The sequence below is a fragment of the Vidua macroura genome, chromosome 4 (assembly GCF_024509145.1).
Source record: "Vidua macroura isolate BioBank_ID:100142 chromosome 4, ASM2450914v1, whole genome shotgun sequence".
Lineage (NCBI taxonomy): Eukaryota > Metazoa > Chordata > Aves > Passeriformes > Viduidae > Vidua > Vidua macroura.
In genome coordinates this window covers 63,494,981-63,507,419 of record NC_071574.1, presented here as the reverse complement: position 1 = coordinate 63,507,419, position 12,439 = coordinate 63,494,981, and the positions used below count along the sequence as shown (strand labels likewise).

General features: G+C 40.7%; 1 long non-coding RNA gene across 1 annotated transcript; it reads right to left on the bottom strand.

Moving 5' to 3' along the window:
- Positions 1 to 3,217: 3,217 nt before the first annotated feature.
- Positions 3,218 to 12,408, bottom strand: LOC128806733 (uncharacterized). The gene is made up of 4 exons (XR_008436918.1): positions 12,286 to 12,408; positions 7,664 to 7,751; positions 4,896 to 5,014; positions 3,218 to 3,442 (listed from the first exon to the last, which is right to left on the bottom strand). It is a non-coding gene; the product is annotated as an uncharacterized LOC128806733 (long non-coding RNA).
- Positions 12,409 to 12,439: the final 31 nt, after the last annotated feature.

Here is a 12,439-nt window from a genome sequence, read left to right as displayed (position 1 = left end):
CTGGGGGGAAGATTAAAATTTTCCAGCAAAACAAAGAAGAACCTCTGACTGAAGCATTTAAATTCCAAGTGTTGAGAGAGGGAACAAAGTGTAAGCAGAAAAGAAAATGCTTTCGCATTCTGGGTGCATTTTTCTGCAAACACTCCTCATAACCCTGGGCTTGAATGGCAGCTGAGTAGCAGTGCTGCTTGCAGCAGTGTTTATTACCAGAGGCAAAAGCTTTTGCTATAGCTCTCCTTTTAACTTTTGCAAAAAACATTGTCAGTCACTGCGAAGACATTGACAGAAGCATCAGAGAATGTGTAGAATGTAAATATTTGTGTTGTGGTTGTAAAACAGACAAACTAAAAAGGCCTAACTTCTCTGAAGTTCTCGGGGAGTGAACCTCAGAGCTGTGAACCCACTGGATGAGCTGCTCCCCAAAATGTCTGTGTGTTTAGGCAGCTTCTTTCTTCAGCACAACAGTATTAATCATAATGAAAGCTGATTATATTGCAGGCAATAAGGGGTGTACTATCACAAAAATGTACACACATACAAAGATCAGTAATTTCCCCAATTTCCTATGTCACTTCCTAAAAAATCCACCTGCAGAAAGGCTCTTCTTTCAGACAAGAGTGCCCACACAGAGGCCTTCTACAAGAAGACACAAACAGAAGTGTTCTTGACAAATGACCTAAGAGAATCTGGCATCTATGCTGTGACCCAGCAAATCCATGCAAAAGCACCTGTCAGACTATTTGAGGAGAAAGGATTAGCATATCTGATAAACACATGGTAGGAAGGCGGTTTCCTTGAAGGCTGGTTAGCAATTTTTAATAGGACCTCTTGCCCTCTACATGAAGGTTGGCCTTGATGATTTTGGAAGTCTTTTTGGACTTTAATGAGTCTATGATTCTATGAATATGCATTAAATAATTTGCATTTTTAGCAGGAACACACTGGTTTGATTCAGCCTTGCAAGGTAAGGCTGCCCTTCCACCACCTTGCCTGCACTACCTGTGGCAGAGCCTAAAAGATGCATTTCACAGGACTGACAGGCTCCCCATCATGCAGCCAGATGTCTAACAATCCTGGAAGTCTGATCTTGACTGGTATTTGCAGAAATTCACCTTCCATAAGTTTGCTTTGCAAGTATTTTGGGCTCAGAATCATTGAGCCCAAAAATATTGCAGTCAAGTTCAGGGGTTATACTTGATATTTGAATCCAGACCCATATAACTTCCAAAAAGAATATTCCAGTGCAGTCAAAAATTGCCTTCATGGCAAGAGGAGTCACATTGTGGATCCTGTGGGTTCGGACCTGTCCAATTTCTCAGGGCTGTTACCTATTAATGGGTAACTGAGAACAAGTGCATGCAAGACCTGTTTGCTTCAGGAGGTAGTAGAATCTTTCCCACAGACAATTTTTTAAGGATAGGGTAGATTTGTCACAAATGTTATAGAAAGAGCTGAGCTTGCTGCAAGACAGGGCAGAGACTACCTGACCTCTGCAAGCTCCCCTGAGCCATGCTGGTTTTTTTCCAGGTCATTGGACAGAGCACTGTCTAATTCCAGTTCAGATTTCTGGATGCTGATTACATCCTCTGCATTTGAAGCTTTTGAGATCCAGGCAGATTTTAAGAACATGCTTTCCAAAGCAAACTTGCAGAAAAGGGTGGACAGATTAAATAAGCATTTTGCAGAGGAAAAGCTTTGTGCAACTCTTCAGGAAATCCTTGCATTAGCAGTGGAATAAACCTGTTCTGCTTATCAGGTACTGACAAATAGGAAAAGTGCTAACAATTTAAATAGGAAGGTAGAGATGAGAAGGGGGAGAGGCCACAGGGTCAGCTGCCTCAAAAATGCATTAACATGTGTCCTGCCACTTAGATCAGGTCTGAAGAGGCTGGAGTACTCAGGTCTTTCACCCTAAATATTTGTGTCTGAGAAGCAGCTCAGTGTAAGAGATCTCTTTTAAATGATGCAAAACTGAAAAACATATGCCTCCTGAAGATGCAGCCTGCAGTGTACTCACAGAGCTGACAAATGAGGAAACTGCCAAAGATGCTGCCTACATGGTCCCCCAAGAACAGCTCCTCAGCATCACTTCAGCCCTTTCTGGGGTCCCTCAGAAGCCAGTTGAGAGTAAGACATTTGCTGGATAAAGAAATTTATCCACCCACTGTCTGCCACCTTTCCTATCTGCCACCTCTTCCTCATACTAACAAGAAATGGGCAGAAGAGACCTCATCCCAAACCAGGTGGGCATGGATTTATGTGATGGGATGTTCATGTCTGCCAGTGAAATGCTTGCAGTTTGGCCAGACAAGATGCCCAGTGATCTCAGTGGAGAAGTAGGAACCTCTCCAGTAAAGGCCCTAAATATTTAGTTTGAAATTGGACCATTAACTTTATTGTAAAAAAATTCCTCATTCAGTGTTAGAAGTAGTTGTTTCTTTATTGTTATATATAGAAAGCCATACTTCCTCCCTCATCTAATTTTTATTAGCATACCAATTTTTCACCCTTAGGGCCCCATTCTGATTACCTGCACACTGATGGTACACATTTGTGTAACAACACTGGCTCTAACAGCAACAGCTCTCTATTCATGGTGGCATAAGCAAGATAGGAATCTGGCTCTCAAAGCTCTATTTAAACTTGACCTGGATGATTCATGCCTTTGAGATCTCAAAATGAGATTACTGCAAAGTGCTTTATAGTGGGCTGCCAAAAGGGCTAATCCATTCCCTGAAGCTAATGCACAGTACAGCACCTTGATTGTTATCAGAGGTGGGCAGAGAGGGATCTGCCTACTCACTACTTGTCTGTCAGCATTTTCTGCTTTTTAGTGCCTAGAAAAGGTCTACAGTTTTTGCTTTTAGCTTTTAAAGCTATTAACAGGCTGGAAATTGATGTTGCCAAGGACATCTGTAAATGTGCCTTGGGGATGTATAAATAGTTTATTGTATTGAATTGTTCCCCTTTTTGTTAGCCACAGGAATCCTATCAGACTGACGAGGGTAATTTCCAGTGATGCCTCTCAAACTGAACATAACAAGATGGAGACTCTGCCATGCCTTTCCCCTGGACCCTGCCTGCGAGATCAGATGCCCTCCCTGAGTCTTTCATGATCAGATTTAAATGAATCTGAATTTGGATGTTCCCTTGTGAAGTTTCTTCTTTTGCTACGAAAATTGAAACCATTTCTCTCATAGTAATGTTCTTTTCACATTCTTCTTTTTTCTGATACATGAGGATCAAAACAGAAGCTCACACAACTTTGCATTGTATCTACAGGCTTTGCAGTGTGCTCCACAGGAGCAGCAAGTGTAGCAGAGATGTATTTCTATCTGCCATACAATTTGCTCAGAAATCCTTTCCTGTGACTCCTGGTGTGCAGCATTCAGCCTTTGTACGCCTGTGCAATGGCATAAGGCTTGATGTAGCTGTAAAAGCACTGGGAAACATACAGGAAGAAAAGGTAAGTGTGTAATGCAATACAGAAGACCAGAAAACAGTGCAGAAGGTAGGTAGAGATTTGCAGACTATTGTAGTGCACTGATATCCACACCGCCCCCCCACCCCACTGCACACGTAATGACTCTCTGGGAAGCTCAAATTAGTATGCATTTTGTCAGCCCATATTCTTTAATAATGTCTCTTTTAATAGGGACAGCTGGATCCAAGGCAATCCCATCAATCAACACTAACAGCTGTGGCTATGATATTTACTCCTCTGGCTCTTTCCTGCACTTGCAGACCTCATGCCCGTGGAATTACACACCTATTTTAGGTTTCCAAATTTGAAATGTTTGACAGCAGGAGATTGGTGAGATTTGCTATCATTAGAAGGATCTAGGAACAGTCACAGGTGATAACTCTTGGACATATCTTCACTTCTGCCTCACTGAAGGGAGGCAATACACTGACACTCCTGTCATAGTGGCTCTGATCCTTACACGGACTGGCTGTCTGCTCATAGAGGTTGACAATTTCAAGAGTTAATGGTTATATTAGCCCTTGGTGGAAAATATTGACAGTGACTATAATATTCCTATGATCAAGTCAGAAAAGAACCCACCTACTTTTATCTCCATTTCATAAATGCCTGAATTTAGAGCCCTTGCTGTCATGTCAGTGATAATGTCAAGCATGCAAACTTTCCTTTCTTCCACATCCATTGCTATGCTTTCAGTGTTCAATTTGTTGCATTTTGTTAGCAAAGTACAAATCCTAAATTATTTTGATCATAATCTCCACTTCTAACTAGTTTTGAATCACAGAATACCTTGTTCCTGTTATGAAAGAAGGATATTATAGCACAAACTTTGGAAGCCAGTAAATAAAGCCACACAATTTTCTTCCTTAGAAACCTTCCATGTGTATGTTTTGTTCAAAAAGTGATTAAAAGGATTCTATTTGTTTGTTTACAGAATAATGTTTTGGATCATGCAACAATCTTAAAAGAAACAATTTGTTACTGCTGCCTGTTTGGCATTGATCAGGCCACATCTGGCAGTCTGTGTCCAGCTCTGGGCTCCCAAACCAGGAGGAAGCTGCACAAACCTGAGCAGTCTCCACTGCAGGCAGCCTGGGGCTGGAGTACAGCGTGTGAGACAAGGCTGAGGCAGCTCCCCCTCCTCAGCATGGCCAGGAGCAGCCCTGGCTGCTGGGCTCAACTAGCTAAAAAGTAGGTAAGGAGAAGACAGAGCCAGGCTCTTCCCAAGATGCATAACAGCAGGACGTGAGGCAACTGTGACAAGGTGCAAAAAACCCAGGGAAACTCCAGCTAGATACTTGGAGAGAAAACTTACAAGGAAGGAGATAAAGTGTGAAAACAAGCACTGAGACTATGGAATATGCAGCCTTGGAAATGCTCAAAACTCAGCTATATGAAACCATTAGCTCACCGGTCCCTGAAGCCAGGCTTCTGTTCTGAGCAGGGTGTTGGAGTAGACAACTACACGGGTCCCTTCTGACCTAAATTATTGTGTGATTTGTGTGATTCTGTAAGTGCTCTTTGAAGTCACTATTTGGGAAGAAAAAAAGCAAGGAGAAACATAGGTCTTCCTTGTAGAAAGCAATCACTGTTTATGAAGCCAGCTCCCTTCATGTAAGGAGCATGAAGGAAAACCCAAAGGTACATTCAAATGCATGTATCCATCAAACCTTACTGAAAGTGGAAACAGGGAAAAAAAACCAGCAGATTTTTAAAAGCAAACCTAAAAATCTGGCGATTCCATCAAGTCCAAGCAAAAATGTAAAAGAATTTGATCATAATTTTGCTACCATAATTTTGCATTGTCAAATCCTTAGATGAGCCTTAAGACTAAGGAGGAGTCATGTCTGAAAGTTAGGGTTGAGACAAAGAGCTATCAACTCTGAATGTGTATAAGGGATTGCTGGAGGCCTGAGATTATCTCCAAAACATTATTTCTAAGCGTTTCAAAACTTTTTGGCCATATCACTTTGTTAACCTGCTCTTCCCTTCCTCTCCCACCTCTTATTGTGCTTTATCTATGGAAGCTGTTTCTATTGAAGCTGTTTCACAGAGTTGTGCCAGTGTCAATGTCTGCAAAGTAGTGAGTGCACAACTCCCCAGGGAATGAATCACCTGCACTAAGCTTTGACTGGAATAGCAGTGAGTTCAGTAGTCCCAGAAATAGCCAAGGTCTTCCTAAGAAATGAGAGACAAAGGAAAATACAACCTAGAAAAAATATACGCAAAATATAGGGTTGTGAAAAGTTCCAGAGCATCTCAGACGGATGTTTTTGTTTTCTACAGATGCTTCCTTTGACATTCCTCCAAAAGTTTTGAGCATTTACTACATAATAACTATTATTATGTATTATTATTACTGAAGGCCTGGATGGCATTCAGAGGTTTTTAAACAGCCATCTCTCACACAACATTTTGCAGTTTCTCTCTCTTCATGTTTTAAATTTTGTCCAGTGGAGTCTCAAACTCTCACAGAACAGGATGAGCTGAGAGACCTTTGCATAAGCCCCTCGCATGGATGGTTTTTTAACTGCTAACTTTCACACAAGTTGCCATGAAAGGACTTAAAAAATACCTGAATATGCAAAAAACCTTGGCCTGAAACAAAGACAGAACCAAACTTTAGCTAGACTAATAGATACCATTTCGCACTTTTTCTCTAAATTTATCTAACAAGGATTTTAAGAGCAAGTGACCATTCAAAGACAACTTCCACAATTTTTTCATGGCCCCTATTGATGAAGAACACAGTGATGGACTCAGCTCTGCTCTGCCCTTTAACAGCAACACACAATACACAGGATTTTTCAGAGAATGCCATGTGTTCCAGGTACTGAGAAAATAGCACTACTGTAGTTTGTGATGACCCTAAACCACTTGGAATTTTTCCTATTCTTTCCCAACAGCTCTTGAAAGGATTTCTCCAGGTTTGTAGATGTCTTTTTTGCATTCCAGGCACTCTTCTAACATATCCTCCCACTGTGAAGCTATTTATTGTACCAGGCTCTGTGCTTTTCTGCCTGAAATTCCTCCACTTTCTGAAGAGGGATTTTCCTATTAAAAAGAATCTTTCATACCAGGAAAAGGTTAAAGATTTACCATGCATCAACTGGGTTCTGGTAGTTTTATATGTGCATGTTTTTAGTTTATTTTAAACGGACTAAAAGCTCAACAGACCTCATTGCCACTTCATATAAACCTTCTCTAATCATGGGTTAAGCACATGCATGCAATTACTGATAACTCTTATCATCTGCCAGTCCTCAGAGAAAATATTCTTACCTGCACATTGATTTATAAATTATTATTTGGACCAGGTTATGCACTTGCCTTGCACTGGGGAGAAAGCCTGTACACTGAAATCGTTGCAGCTGTTTAGGTGAGCAACTGACTGCCAGCTTGAACAAGGGGTTCCTCACAGAAACTCCAAATCCATCATAATCCATCCTTCAATTTGGTAACAAACAGTGGTTTTGAAGATCTGACTTGTATTGAAATTCAATGTGTTTCCATCTACTAGCCAAATTTGTACAGTTATACAAACACACCTGGTATCTAAAGAGCATTCATTGCTTGCATGTCACTGTCCTTGCACTTTAATGTCCTAGAGATGACTTAGGGGCACCTGTCATTTTTCCTTGATTTAGGAAAGATTTAGGGATTTAGCAAAGCCTTTAGTTTGTGGGCTTAAAATCCCCTACAAAAGCCCAGGTTTTATGTGCCTTGTATTTAAACCAACATCCTTGAAGAGCAGATATTTACATCAATAGAGGTGAGGGTACCTTTTATTTAATGACTACAGAAAGAGATTTAGGCTATATTTCTCTTTTATGTCCAGGCAACCATATCTTCAACAAAGCTAGGAAGAAGTACCTGAAGCTGTGCTGAAATGTTTTTGAACTTTTTAACCTGCTGGTTCTCCACTCCCACATCTCCATCAACAAGAACTGGAGGAGCGTGAGATAAATGCAAACAACACAGAATGCAGCCTCAGAACCCAGATTTCCTTCTGCCAGTGGAGAAGCTACAATTATGCCTCTCTGATTAAAAGAAAGTCTGCAGCACTGATCAAGTTTGAGCAGCCTAATGACTTTGCTAGCACATGATGTTTGATAACAATCTCCAACAGACCACTGATGATACAGATCCCCCTGTTCTAGCTGATTAACTTGTACATACCAGGCCATGATCCAACTGTTTCTCAGCCACCTGTGCAAGTGAAATGAAGCTCTGCTCTTGCAGTAATTTAGCTCCTAATATTTTCAGGCTGATAAAAAACAGAGCACATCAACTAATGGCAATTTTTACATAATCCTTTTTATTTTCAAACCAGCCTGCCCACCTTATATTGCATATAAGCCATGGCTGTACTTACTAGCACAATGAACAACTCTATCTCCTCCAGAATTTAAAACTAATCACACATAAGCAAAATCATGCCTTCATATTCCTACAGATGAATCTTAAATCTATATTTTAATTAGGAAACAACTGTGTCATCATCTAGAGAACAAGCAAGTTCTATAGCTCATGTAAACTCTGGGTAATTTAAATTGAGTTTGTTCTATGATAAATGTTTACATTTGTCATATGATATAAGTGGTTAGGATTCACACCTGCACAAGTAGCTACCAACACACGGACAAGAGTTCTCACCTTTCCAGACATCAGTAACAATTCCTGTTTACCTGTGCATGGTTGTCTGAGCAAAAAGCCATGAAAAAGTCATCCCACAGTGACTGTGAACTGACTCATTCAATCCCTGCATGGTTCAATCATACACAGAATATGTATATATAGCAGCAGCTCTCTGGCCACAGAGGGCAGGCACAGACTTTCCCAGGGAAGGCTGTGAGAAGATCAGAGGAAAGAATGAGAAACAATTCTTATCTCCACTTGCTGCACCTGCTGTTGGGCACATGTGGAATGTGTCATGGAGATTTGTTTACCAAAGGGTAATTTCTCAGTTGGACACTAGATAGTGTTTAGATTGATTGACCAATTAGGTCAAAGCTGTATTGGACTGGCTGTAAGGGTTACTGAGTTTCTTAATAAGTATAAAATAATATAGTATAGGATGATATAATAAAACAATTGATCAGCCTTCTGCAATCATGGAGTAAATGGTAATCATTCCCCAGCTGGGAGCCTGCAGTGACATGTATACAGCAGTCCCCTTGCTGGTTTTGCTTCCTAAGCTTCAAGTTTATGTTCTGGAAATGTACTCACTTCCCATCATATGAAAAAATCTGGAAAAAAATCAGAAGTGTGAGTTGAAGTGCTAGTTTCATCCTTCATTTCTATAACCTTTTATATAGCAATAAAATGAAAGCAGCTCCATGCTGACAACCCGAAGGCTATGGGGCACTAAAGCAAATTAAATGGCAATCAAGCCTTCAAGTCACAAAGCAGATATGCCAAAGGCCTTGAGCTTCTTCTGGGGAAAAAGCATTCAGTAACTCTCTATACAATTTGAAACATCATAAGCATTTTCTCTGAGGAATTTACACAAACAAAACCTTAGCAATTCACTAAATATTCAAACAAACAAGGCAGTTTCAAAAATCCAACAAAACCTAAATATTTATTAATTACATTGTTGAACCTCAAATGCCAACAGCACATTTTACCTCCCTAAAGCAAATTCTGAACTTAGCTAATCAATACTCAAGCAAACTACTGATTTGTTCCATAAATAGGTATGCATTCATATGCTTTGCAGTGTAAGGAAAAAGTGGCATTCCCAGAAAATAAGTAAATTCAAATACTACATCTCTGGCAAGAAAAAGTTTGAAATTCTGCCAGCTGTATGCAGAGGATAACCTAGCATGACTTTGATTTCTAGAGGTAGTAACAGACTGATATCTTTCCCTGCAACAGATTTAGCCAAACACAGTGTTATGCCAATTTTTCTGCTGAAGAAACTGGGAGGGGAAAAAATGCCAAGAACAAATGAAGCCAAAACATACTCATTTGGGGGAAAAGAGAGGAAGTTTGAAAGAAATATGATTAAAGAGAAAGTGAAAATTTTAGATAAAGAAAAAATTTTAACTGTATTACCACATGGGATTTTTTTTCAATAAGAGATAAGTGTTAAAAATTTCATTCTGGACCTGAGTTTGCTCCCTAACAGCTTAAACATTTACATTTGGACAAAATAAATTCAAAATGCCACCATTTAAATTAGATGTTATTTGAAAGCCTCACATATGGAAGAAATTCCACAAAATATAAAGCAATTTGGAAACAAAAGATCCTAGTTTACATCCCCAAGTGAGCATTCAGGCAGACTCACCCAAACAATGATGCTCAGTTTAACCAAACTACCTGATGAGGAGAGATGCCCTTTTCACCTGAGAAAATCCACCTCCACAAAGTATTTTAATCAGTTTAAAAAAAAAAACAACAAAAAAACACAAAGCAGGACTTTGTCAGAAAGAACCTGCCCCTGTTCTGGGAAGGTAACCCAGGAAGGAGGGCCAGAGGAAGGAATTCATTTTTGGATCTTGCCACAAAGTGGAGAGCTTTGAAATACCTTCAGGTTTGGTCAGCCACAGCAGAAGAAAACCACTGTTTGCTGCCAATACCCGAGTGTATGCACAGAGTGAAGCTTTTTGTAGCAGCTGGTGAATGCAGCACCTCCTGAGTGCCTGTTGGAGACCCTGCTAAGTTCTTTGCAAATAAAGCACTGAGATTCTTGTCGGCATGTCTGCACTTTGTACTTGCCTGGCAATTTTCCAGCTCACTTCCCACCCAGCCTGGAAATCTGCCCGGGGTGTAGGATGCTAGCAAGCATCATTTGGTTTGTACTGTTTGCCTTTGTTGTCGACAGTTGGGTTTAAACTCTGCCGTACATCTGGCATGGTTTTGCAGGCTTATGCTGCTATTCACATCTTCTCTGTATCTCCCATGTTAAAGGTGGGAAGAGGAAGAGAGTATTCTCCTAGACTGACCATGTTTGAGAATTTTCTCTTCTTCTCAAAATGGACATCCTGACAGAAATCATTGTTTTTCTTCTTTCATTGTGGTATTTCCCCTCCCAGAACAGCAGAGCATCAAGAGGCAATAACCAACAGAAACCTCCATAGACAGGATCCATCCTCTGGCCCTTTCATGGCTCCTCCTTTCCTTCACATGTACATTTTCCCCCTTTTCACATATCCCAAACCTTTTTCATTCTTCAGTCATAAAGTGTACCTGGAGGAAAGGTACAGGAGGGCTGCCCACCATTACTTGCCACCTGCAGGCAACTTGCTGGTCCCAGAACCGAGCTACAGCCTCCATCCAATCACTGCAGACACCTGCCAGGAGCAAGCAGGGCTTATCGTGGTCTGCTACCAAGACATGTGGGCAAAAACATAAAGTGACCAACACAAATGCTAACTGAGAGCAGTAGCTGCCTTGGTTTGGCTATTTTTCTCATCAGCTTCACAAGACCCATGTCTGCATTGACTGGATCTTCAAGGAAATATCATTTACCTATGACTTGGTACCTGAGAGAGGTAGAAAAGACATGAAGTGCCCACCAAACCCTCTTACAGCCCCACAAGCTATCTCACTCCTAGGAGAGAAGGAGCTGATGATTCTGCTGGCAAGCTCAATCTTTCCATGCCCTTCTTAGGCATTTTGTCTCAGCCATGCTCAAAAACTCTTCTGCCAGTGGCAGGAGTTTTGGGGAAGCTCCAACAGAATTGTTTTCACCCCAGGACATCCAAACTATAACTCTGTTGCCCTCCTTCTGACCTCCTGAATCAAGGAGATGTTGTTGTCCTGCTGGTCTAGTCTAACAGATACTCAAGGGCAACCAAATTCCGCATCCTGGCTGGTGACTTTACACATCTCCTCATGGCTTCCTGAATTTCTGTTACAGTCAGTTTTCCTCCACTATTTCTTTCTGAACAATTTTATCAACAATTTTCCCAGCCTTCAGTGGCTTATAACATCACTTCTGGAAGAAACAAAAATTGCTTTGTTCAACTGAAGCAATATTTCTGTAAACTATTTATAAATCTGCCTTTAAGTGGCTGTAAATCGCCAGTGCCACAATCACAGCTCTGCCACATCTCAGGCTGAAAACAAGGGCTTTTCTCGAACCAGGGACCTCCAGGCAATGCTTTCAGTTTTCTAAGTGCATTTATTTATGGTAGACATAAAATCAACCCACAGCCCCCAAATACTTTTGCCCTGTTGTTATGCTAAACCATGCCTGTTTTGCGGCACACCTCAAATTTCAGTGCAATATGGAAGGATGAGTCAGTAAAATTTATTAACAAAAATAAATTAATTAGCCCAAGTTAATGTCTTCTTTTCATTTAAATTAAACTGGAGAACAAAGAGAAGTCTATCAAAAGTTCTTTAAGAAAGTCAAAGTGCATTCAATTAGTCTTTACAGAAATCAGGAGTAACACAAGTCATACAGCTTTGAAGATTCTTAATTTTTGTGAAAAACAAAAATTATCATGAGAAAACCACTGTGACTACTCAGCAAAGCAGTAACTCACCTCTCCCATGTGAACATTTGTTTTGGCTTTAACTAATGAAACAGACCAACTTCAGCTCTGAGGTTTTTCACCAACAAATGCTAAACATAGCCCAGGCCAACACGATTTTAACTGTCACAGATCCAGATGGCAGAGGGACATGAAACAAGCTCCAGGCAGCAAAAAGACACTTCTCAAACTGAAGGTGAGTCTCATAATAAAGCCATATGTCATGTAGCAAAAACACAGGGAATCAAGTAGAGCATGAAGACTTAATATTTTTTTAACCCACCAAAGGCACAATGTGCCCCTGCCAGATACCTTAGGGGGAAATCAGCTGAAAGAAGGCATCCTGCCAGCAGCCTGAAGTACCATGGCTATCCCTGAGCTTCCCACGGCCAGCATTAGGTGACAGCTTCTCCTTTCCCACCACAGATGTACAGATTGCTTATTTATCCCTGCAGTACTTATTGGG